The sequence below is a fragment of the Condylura cristata genome, unplaced genomic scaffold (genome assembly GCF_000260355.1).
Source record: "Condylura cristata isolate star-nosed mole 26May11 unplaced genomic scaffold, ConCri1.0 scaffold00025, whole genome shotgun sequence".
NCBI lineage: Eukaryota > Metazoa > Chordata > Mammalia > Eulipotyphla > Talpidae > Condylura > Condylura cristata.
Window position 1 is genome coordinate 1,545,935 of NW_004567126.1, and position 10,663 is coordinate 1,556,597.

Sequence of the window (10,663 nt, forward strand, 5' to 3'; positions counted from 1 at the left end):
AAAAAAATGTTGGCTGCCAGTGGGGCAGCTGAAGCCCAAGAGCTGGCAACAAGTCTAAGGTACCTACTGGTGGGGAACCATAAGAAAGGGGCAGAAGACGCCAGACATATCAGTAGGAAAAGAGCAAAATCTAAATATAAGTCAAGATAAAGGCTGCGGTTGTCAACTTGCCCAAGGGTCTCTCGCCCACATCCTTGTCTTTTCAAGTGTCTCCCCAAGTTCCTGGTACAAGTCTAAGGCTGAGAAGCAACTGCAGCTTCTTCTACAGTCTCTCTTCCAGTCTTCATCTCCACCGTTTCTTCTTCCCTTCCTCCATTTTGCTCTGCTTCTTCCTTGTCTTGAGTCCTTTACCCAGCCTTTCCTAGCTTACCTACAGCTCCACTCTTCCTTAGGGTGCGGCAGGGAACTTGAAACCTCCCCTTTCCCTGGGGATTATCCTGTTACAGATGGACTCTAATGGGCTGTGCCACACCATCTTGCTCTCTCCACTGGTAGCTCATTTTTTGTTTTCAAAACGTGGATGTTTAAGTGAACTTTGCCTCATCTACATTTCACAAAGCACTAATGAAATAAATATTAACAGTCCAGGCTTGAGTAAGGAGGTGAACTACTTAGCTAGGTCGGTTAAGTAACTTGCCCAGGGTAGCTGTTGGGGCAGACATGGGATTCCAGTCAATTTGTCTGCTGGATTACTTTCCCCTCATAGAACCAGTCAATCATGAACTCTGAGAACTGAGAGCACACAGAAACAGCTATCACCCCATCCCCCACCCCATTAGATAATCTTCACTCAAAGATGACAACAAAGAAGCAGTTTCTGAGTTTTTATTAACATGTGTTTTTAGAAACAAGCATCCATACCAATGAGGGTGAGCAGGAGAGAAAGGGAAGGATTCTGTTCTATTGGTAATAAAGCTCCAGGTTCATCCCATCATGGATTTCATCTGAAGTAAAGGCGTTAAGGAATCCTCATGTGGGACCTACTCCCAATCCACTCATCTTCACAGCTGAGTCAGAGGGGCTTTGAGGCTTTGCCCAGGGCCAAGAAAATCATTTCGGATTGTTATTTTAATTTGGAGAAAATCCAAACTATAAAAAAAGTGTACGCACCTTTTGTACAACATACACACCCAAAGCTCATTCCACCCTGACCTCCTGTCCACCTCAGGTGGAGTACAATAAATATCTTCTAAGCAGCGACAAACTATTTTACCAGCCACTCACCTTCCAACAAAGTGACAGGGTTCCTAAACGCTTATCATGTGTCGCTTAGACACATTGTGCTCACAACAGACTTCAGTATTGAACAGAGAGAACCAGGACTAGGTTACTAGCCCCTTCTTCAGGAAGTCACACAAAGGATACAGTCCCCCAGAGACACGTGGTCCTTGAAAATCGTGTACCTAAGGGATAGAAACCTTTCAGAGAGATACCTCAAGAGGCTCTTCAACTTGGAGGCAAGCTGAGAGCCCTGCCTAAGCAAATGGCTGCCAGCAACGCTCCTTCTGGCTTAGTCCTACCCAGTTACGAATTTTAACAATGCACTCACCATTTCTTCAAAACAATCTTATTCCAGCGGGTGCCAGTTTGGGCTGCGATCAGCTTCTTAAGGTCCCCGATGGTGTCATCCGTGCTGTACGCAGGAGTTAAGGAAAATGGAAGGGGGAAGTAGAACGAGGACGACATTCCGGGGCTAAATACACTCTGCCAGGATCCCATTCCCCCCCTTCTCCCGGGTTTAACTAAAATCACCCCTCAACACAGACTGAGTTGCCTGCGGGTCCCAGGCATCCCCTCTCTTCCCCAGGACGACGATATCTCGGCTGCCAGTGGATACTTGCACTTAACGCGGACCTTCTTCCCCAGTCGGTCGTTACAGACAACCTCGATCATTCTGTCTGGTCCTACATAGGGTCGAGGGTGGGGAGAGGGAGATTACAATCAGGACTTCAAGAGTCTCTTAGGCCTGGAATCCCCTGATTATTCAGTCTTACTTTTACTATGCATCCCTCCTCCCCCAAGCCCGAGTTCTCCCGCGCCCCAGGGGGGTCCAGTTCCAGGACAGCGAAATCCAGGCAGCCCCTCCTCCACCTTTCAGTCGCCAGAGAGCCGGGTCTCGGTTCTCGCAAGCCCGCAGGCCGTTGAAGGCCGGGTCGCCCGAGTGTTGCTCGATTCTGGACCCATCTATCGGTCCCCCTTACCTCAATTAGCCTGGAAGCAGCCTAACCAACAACCTCCTCGAACGCAGGACAGGGACAGAAAGTTGACGCTGAGAACCAGAAGCGGAAGTGCGCAGCCGGAAGCCCCGCCCACTCCACCCCTCGGTGCCCACCGTCTTTCAGCCGACGTCTTTCCGGTCTAGACCAGCTTTGCGGTCGCTAGCCTAGGACCTGGGTACCTGTGCTCAGGGCGCGGGCCGAGTGGGGTGGTCCCCGTCCGCGTGGGGCGGTCCCCGTCCGCGTGGGGCCGGCGCAAGGGCATGGAGGGAGGGAGAGCTATAAGTCTGGGTGGGCGCCAGCCCGTTGGAAGCCGTTACTTGGGCCCCTTCTTTGTGGGGAGACGCCTCCAGTTGATGAGGATTCCAGAGGTGCCGGCGGTTATTGGTGGGTGGTGGGGTGGACTTTGGCCTCTGGACCCTGGGTCCCACGAAGTTTCTTACTTCAAGTGGGCAATGGAGAGCGGGGTTCCAATCCTACCGCCATCGCACCCGGCCCTCCTGCTTACTTTCTGGGCTGGGTTTCGGTCAGTTTTCTTCACTCCTTCCCTCTGGCTATGTTGCTTTTCTTCTACCTTAGGACACCTGGGGTGTAGCCCACAGTCTGTAAGCAAGGGAACGCCAGATTCAGGCTTGGTACCAACAGTCACTAGAATTGTTTCAGGGCAGAGAGGGGGCACCCTAGAACCCCCAAACCTGCCTGCTCTAAATAGGTTCTTCCATCGCACATCAAGACAAAGTACATGAGACTTTTTTTTTTTTTTTTTTTAGTGATTAAGAACATGTTTAAAACTTAAAGGCTGACTTGAAGGAAAGTGAAACTAGTAATCCTTTGGCCAGAAAGGAAAATTATAGCTAAGAATTATATTACATTATATTGTTATATTACATATTGCTTTAAACATTAGAATTCTACTTACTATCCGTATGATCATGTGCATGTGATTTCACTTCTGCGAGTTTTCAATTCCCATTTACTTGTATATTCATTTATTTTTTAAATTTTATTTACAGAAGTTTATTTTTACATCATTTTGTACATTTTTTCCCCCATCTCAATTGTAATCCCCGCGGGTTTCCCATCACCAAGTCACCCGTGTGCCATCACCATAATCCCGTGCATTTCCCTCCCCCCCTTATATATGAGACTTTTAATGGAAAGGAACTTTTGTTACTGTCCCTGTGATTTTGATATGTATTTGCTGTTTTGTTTTGGCTAATACCGCTAGAAGTTTTGTTTTGTTTTCCTTTACACATGTTCTGATGGATTATTTTGCTGTAATGACCATCCTGCTGTACATTCACGGACGATGTTGGTGACAGCTGTTTCTTTGGTGTATACTGGAAATCTTAAGAAGATTGTCTCTTAAGACTGCACCCTCAAATCTGTGCCACCATAGCTATAGTGGCATAAAAATCAAAAGGGGGAATTGTTAGGGGAAAAGGATGTCCTGAATGAACTCTGCAGATACAGGTTTTGTGAACACTGCCCCACCCCTGACACGGAAATTACAAATCCCATCACCAAAGGGAGGATTGCTGGGACCTGAGGGTGGAGTTAAGCAGCCAGGTTTGGATATAAAGCCAGACATGCAGGCTTTGGGGGGGTCTCTTCACTCTGGGCCTCTTGGCTTGCAGTGTGTCCCTTGACTTTTTGCTGTCTTTCACTGTGCTGTTAGGGTTCCAGTTCAGTGGAACTGGTAGGGCTTTCCCTTTCTATTGTAAATAAACCTATTATTACCTTTTTGTGTGTGCTTGCAGTTGAATCTTAAAAGTCCCATTAAGCGCGCTGGTGAGGACCCACAGTCAGGTAACCTAATTCGCATTGGGTTGCCCTGTAACACTAATACAATTAGTGTGCAATACAAAAAAGGCAAAGACTATTGTTTCTAAATTAAATACCCAACATTACCCATCCCTTTTTGGGTAGAAGTCCACAAAGGGATTGGCCCAAAGCAAGGCCTGAAAGCCCACCACTATTTAAAGCACCTTTCAGCAGGGTCAGAAATGGCCAGACAAGTCTGGGAGGAAGAGAGCAAAATCAAGATAAATGCTGCCATAGTTAATTTCCCCATGGACTTCCAGCCTCCCCACCCCCACCCCATCTGTTTCAACCAATGCAGGACCAAAAAACTAGCTGCTTCTTCACATGTCTCTGCTCCATGTGCCTCCCTTAGGTCTCCTGGATCTCCATCCTGCTGCTTTCTTCAGTCTCCTCGCCAGATGTTTCTCCTCCATGGAGGCTCAGCTCCACCCTCCTTTGGGTGGGGCTGGGAACCTGGAACCTCCCTTTTTCCTGGGGACCACCTGTTACAGAATGGCGTTCACATGAACTAGCTGCACCTGTGAGGAAGTGAGGATGTTAGAACTGGTTGAACTGCAAAACCCACTAAAGTGCAAGGAGCACTTCAAACCATTTGGCAGCCTTGTCTTTGAACCCCAAAGCAGCCCCTCTACTAGTTTGGAATCCTTGTGTCTGGTGGGGCAGGGGGTATCCCTTCCAGCATTCTGTGTAGCAACTTCTGCCAGGGGAACTGCCTTTTCAGTAGGCAGCATTTTTCCAATTTGATGAACTTTAAAAAAATTAAAAAAATATATTTATTTATGCATACATAGCTGGGGTACAGGCCAGAGGAGCAGGGGTGATGAGAGGATTCACCAGAGACAGAGTGGGGAGCAAAACAGGCAGATCCACAAAGAACACTGCTGAGGGGAGCAGCAGGCGGGTCAGGGCGGGTCCAGGGCTTAGGGATCGAACTCACACGGAAGCGGCTGTGGCTAGCTTGCAGTGTTGTGTTTAACCCACTGTGCCACCAGGGAGTGCCCCTTTTTTAAAATTAAAAAAAAAAAGATTTATTTATTTATGCATACAGAACTGGGGTATAGGCCTGAGGTTTGGTGGGTGAGAGGATTCACCAGAGACAGCATGGGGAGCAGAACAGCCATATTGACAAGGTATACTGCTGAGGGTAGCAGAAGGGGGGTCAGGAGAGGTCTGCCACGCTATGTGGGTCAGATCCAACTTGTGTTGCAGTGTCTTTGGAGAGCTTCATAATGCGGCACTTTAACCCATTGTGCCACCAGAGAGAACCTCCAATTTGATGAACTTTTTTTTTATTTGATGAACTTTTAAAGGGATTTATTCAGAAAAGGGGCCACCACTCCTGACTTGCCCAATCCACCTTAAAACAAGGATATGAGATTAGGGAAAGGACATGAGAGACCATCCTGTGGAAGGGGTGGATGCTCTGTGACCCTATCAGGTCATGCTTGCCTTTGGGAGCTGACCCAACAGGCCTGACCACAAAAACTCAGCTCAAGGGCCTTCCTGCTTACGGTTTTGATCCATCACTTTAACACCTGCCAGTCCCTCCGAGTGCCCTGGAGAGGGCAGGGAATCTGAATGGAACGGTTTATTCATATTGAGACATAGGCTATGGATCCAGAAAGATGAGCCAAACATCAAATTTCACTCCATAATAAGCTATATTTTCTCAAGCAGACTCTCAAATTCTCATTTTCCTCATTTACAGAAAGGGAGTAATGACTCCTGGCATAGGATTGTAGTGAAGACTGATCTTGGTATAGATAGGGGCAAGAGAGGAAGTTGGAACATCTAGGTTAAGATGAGGGTGCTTACTTGTTCAAAGAGCTTGGAAGAAACTTATCATTGTATGTGTGTACACAGGTGTCGGTGGTGGTTACAATGGTGGAATTGTTGAGTGTCATTTGTCTCCAGTACTTCTTGATGTTTGTCTGGATTATCTACAATGAACATATATTGTAAATGGGGCAGTGTTAATTTTTTCAAAAAATTCAAATTTCTTAATGTTTGGTTCAAAGATACCTCAAATACAGGATCATAATGCCCAGTTATACATAGGAAGAGATTGGAAATTGGTGAAGAAAACGGCTAAAAGTGTAGAAAAAATCTGGGGTTCTTGGGGACTTGGGCTCCGTGGAGAGTGATGGGAAAGCCACAGGCAGCGGCAAGCCCAGCCAGACTAACCTGTCTCAAGGGAGTAAGAGGGGCAATGGGCAGTTACAGGACAAGACTGCTGTTAGCTGCATAGACTTTATCCCCTGCACCTAGGTGAGAGGGGGAGGGGGGCCTAAGAAATAGTATGCCTTACCCCACACAATGGTTATTATACCTCATAACTTAACATGAGCCCCCACTGAGGAGCCTGGTCGGCCCCATCTCCCTGTCTGGGTGGCAGAAGGATCTGCCTTCAGAACTGCTCCTGTGTGTGTGTTGGGGGGTGGGAGGTGCTTCCCAGTAGGGAAGAGTTCTGGATTCTAACCTAAGGAGCAAGTTGGGCAACCCCCATCCCATTTTCCTGCATTTCTGACTGAGGAAGGCAACTTCCATGTGCAGATCCCTTCCCACTACTCCTGTATGCAAGTAGGGCAGGAGATAGTTCATAGGGGTCCCATGTAACTGAGCTAGAGGTAAGGACACCTTTGTCCCATTGAACGTAAAAGCAGTTGCCTTCTTTAGCTTTCATCAGAGGGGAACTAACCTTAGAGGTGGAGGGAGTTGATTAGGAGTAAAACTGCCAAGGCTGGGGGCTGATCATTTCTTATAAGTTTTCACCTGTGAGCTCACAATTGTAAGGCACCACTCAGGTTTAGGGTACAACAAAAACGGGGTCAAAAGAAAGAGTTTACAAAGCACAGATAGCTGCCCTATGACAGTATCTGCAGTGGCCAGCGATCCAGAACAAAGGCTGGTGATGCAAGATGGTGCTTTTCTTTTGACGAGCACCTGACACTGGTGGCATCCTGGTAAGCAGTGGGCCAGGATCCAACTCAGTGGCAGCTGGGGGTGACAACAAGTGGAACTGGTGAGGTGACACTGCAGTAACCAAGAGCAAAGTCCAAGGCCAGGCTGGATAGCCCTGGATGTCAGAAAGGACAGTGCTAAGCTGTGCCAGAGGATTAGAAGTAGTGGATCCTGTTTCTCAGAGGGATCCTGTTTGGTTTATAATATATATCTGGGATTTACGTTTTTTTAAAAAGGGTAATATGCATGCTAGAAAACTCAAGCAGCATAGGTCCCTCCCTGGTGGCGTAGCGGGTTAAAGCACAGCACTGAGAAGCTTAAACCACTTGCGCATGAGTTCGATTCCCGCCTGCCCCAGAGGTGATCCACATGGCATGGCAGACCTCTCCTGACCCGCCCGCTGCTCTCCTCAGCAGTGTACTTCATAGATCTGCCTGTTCTGCTCCCCACTCTGTCCCTGGTGAATCCTCTCATCCTCCGCATCTCTGGCCTGTATCCCAGTTCTGTATGAATAAATAAATCTTAAAAAAAAAAAACAAAACCTCAAGCAGTATAAAAGTAAACATATAGGGGCCTCCTGGTGGCACAGGGATTAAATCTCAGCATGATGAAGCTACTACAGCCACTGCAGCATGAGTTTGATCTCTGTCCAGTTTGGTGACCCACATGGCACAGCATACCTCTCCTGCCCTGCCTGCTGCTCCCCTCAGCAGTGTACTTCACTAGGTGTGCCTGTTCTGCTCTCCACTCTGTCTCTGGTGAATCCTCTCACCACTTCCTCCCCTCCCCCACACCTCTGGCCTGTACCACAGTTCCTCTATGCATAAAGATATCTTTTTAGAATCCTTACTTTTCAGAGCCTCAGCCTCTTCCCAGGTGCAATCACCACTAAAATTTCGCCTTTTCTGGAGATACTGTGCTGCCTCAAAGGAAGCAGAAACGATACAACCTTTCATATTTACCATATATCAGTAGAGATAGGGATTTTGTATTTTCACACACAGTAGTAAGATATTTTAAAATTATGTTAAAAGGCAAAAATGAACAACTTAGTTTTACTACAGGTTTTTATGAAGTGAAACTAGTAACTCATTGTGTATGAATTTCATTGGCTATACACCGACATCCACACCCAGAGTGAGAGCAAATGATATGCATTGTTCTCTGCACTCTTTGCTTGTTTAAAACTAACAATATCCTGTAGGTTGTTCTGGCGGAGGAACCCACCATAGCTGCTGGGTTGGGATTATAGCTGAGCATGCCCCTCACTCCTGATTGTTGTGCCCCAGCTCAAAATGACCAAAGCTGGTGCAGGGTGGGTTTTTGTGGCCTGGCTAGGTTTGGATTTTTTGAAACCCCTGACTGATGCATTGGTCAGGTTTGAACATGGCTGACACCATTCAGATGCAGTGGAAGGAATGTGCCTGCACTGCTCTACTTCGGGCCCACCCACAAACACCATAACACTGCCTCACCTTAGTGCATGTTGAATTTCATGTGCTGATGGGGTTTCATTTTAAAGTCCCCACAGTTTATAAATGGACTAATTTTAACTTGAACTGGTGCCATTCTGGTTTTGTAAAAGAACCAATCTGGTTTGAGCGCACACTGGCACCTATCAAGTCTTGGAAATGACAGCAGTTAGAAAAATGGATTAATTCAGTTTGAAAGGTGGGCACCCCTAAAGGGGATGTAAGCCAGGCATAGGTGACTTCATTCATTGATCAGGAGACTCAGCAGACACTCATTCATTGAGACCTTCATTCATCAAGAGAACTTTGCATTTGATCTCTGCTTGGAACTGCTGCCTGGCTGCTGCTTCTACCTCTGGCTCTGCTTTCCCATCACCTGCTAACTGGTGCTGCTGGCCTGTGCCTGCCATCTCTGAAAGAGCTGGGCACTGATGCCTGGTTCTCTAGCACTGCCTCTGAAAGAACTATTTGTCACTGGCTTATGCCAAGCATCTCTAAGACCTGTGCACTGCAGCCTGTGATTTGTGCCTCTAAAGAGTAGCAACACTGGTGTCTGATCCTCACCACTACCTGCCTCTAGCATGTCTGATACCACCTCCTGGTGCTGTTGCATTTGGCACTGTCCAACCTGGCTCTGAATTTCTGCTGCATTGCTGTGGTTCTGCCTCAGTGGTGCCACCTGTGACTATCTCCAACTGCCATCATGATCTGGACCCTGTTCCACCACGTTTTGGTGTGTTACCAGCTTCAAGTGTCTTTTTGAGTAGAGAGCATCATCTTGGACAAGCCCTTGTTTTGGACTACTGGAGGTAGTAGACACTGAGGTAAGACAGCTGGACACTGTGGCCATTTCCTCCCAACCCCTCAGTCTTCCTTTGTTAATAAATTCCATTGTTGTTGCATCCTGAGCCTAGTGGTGTCCTGCAATTGTAAGCATACTTGTGAGGACTCACAAACCATGGCATCCTCTAGTTTGCATGGTTTTAGTTCCAAACAGCACAGAAGGACGAATTGTTACCAGAACCCAGACACCACAGTGGCAGGAGCCAGCAGGAGCAGAGGTGTTCTCTGACCCTGCTGCTCCACCACAAGTCGGCTGTGGCAGTTGCTTCTCAGAGCCCAGTAACTGTCCTTTTGTCAGTAGTGGCAGTTGCTCCTCAGAGTGCTTTTATGTAAGTGTTATTTCCTGGCTGGTGGGATGGACCAATCAGGTGCAAGCTGTGAGCTGATTGGTGCTAAATTGTCCAATCAGTCACAGTACTGAAAAAAAAAAAAAAAACGATCCGATTAGATTTGTGGGTGGTGCTCGCTGAAAGAGGAGCTAAGCCAGGGCTGGAGGGAGCTGAGTCTACACCAGTCCCCCAACAGGAGAGAAGGTGCCAGCCTCCAAAGAGGACTGACAGCTCCAACTTCTGAAGGAAGAAAGGAGGGGAAGACTATGTTCCTGGCCTCTGAAGAAAGAAGAAAGGGAGCATACAGCAGCTGACCTCTGAGGAGGGAAGAGAAGCAGAAGACCTTATCAGGAACTTGGCCTCAGTACTGACTCTGACATTGCATGAAGAGAGCACCAGAGGCCCTGGGCTTGGTGTCTCAAAGAACTTCTTGTTGATATAACCCCAACAACTCACAAAGAGCTGTAACACTGGGTGTCTGTGACATCACCACTGAGTGACCAGTAGCGACCATCACTACTGGCCAGTACTGGCCAGCACTTCAGGTGACTAGTGACCATCACTGATGCTATATGGGTGAGATAGTTGGACACAAGTGGATACAGTAAGCTTTTTGTTTCCCCTGTTTGTAAAATAAACCCCATGGCTGCTGTTCCTGGAGCCTGAGGTCTGTAGCAGTTGTGTGCGCAGGTGAGAACCCATAGACAGTGACCTGTTCTTTCAGTTACTGTCTTTTGTTAGCTTTAGCCCATAGGCCCCTATTTGTGGATGTTGTATTGCTATAGCCCTTGGCTTTGGTCTTTGGCCTTTAGATGCTTTTTGGGCTCCTGTCTCAGAGCCTGGGCAGGTGGGTAGCTGTTCCATCTGAAAGGTCGCCAAGAACCACATACACAATCTCAGAGAAGAGAAGTTTTATTAAAGGCCAGTTGCTGGGCAAGGCTCTAAATTAAGGGGGTCAGAGTTGTGCTGAGGGAGGGGTAAAGGGGCTTTTATAGGTCTAGGTAGGGGGGAGAAAGGG

The 10,663-nt window shown here is 47.6% G+C and overlaps 1 long non-coding RNA gene across 1 annotated transcript; it reads right to left on the minus strand.

Moving 5' to 3' along the window:
* Positions 1 to 810: 810 nt before the first annotated feature.
* Positions 811 to 2,302, minus strand: LOC105854058. Its single transcript, XR_001145781.1, has 5 exons — positions 2,202 to 2,302; positions 1,838 to 1,904; positions 1,550 to 1,633; positions 1,366 to 1,403; positions 811 to 944 (listed from the first exon to the last, which is right to left on the minus strand). It is a non-coding gene; the product is annotated as an uncharacterized LOC105854058 (long non-coding RNA).
* Between the last annotated feature and the right edge of the window lie 8,361 nt (positions 2,303 to 10,663).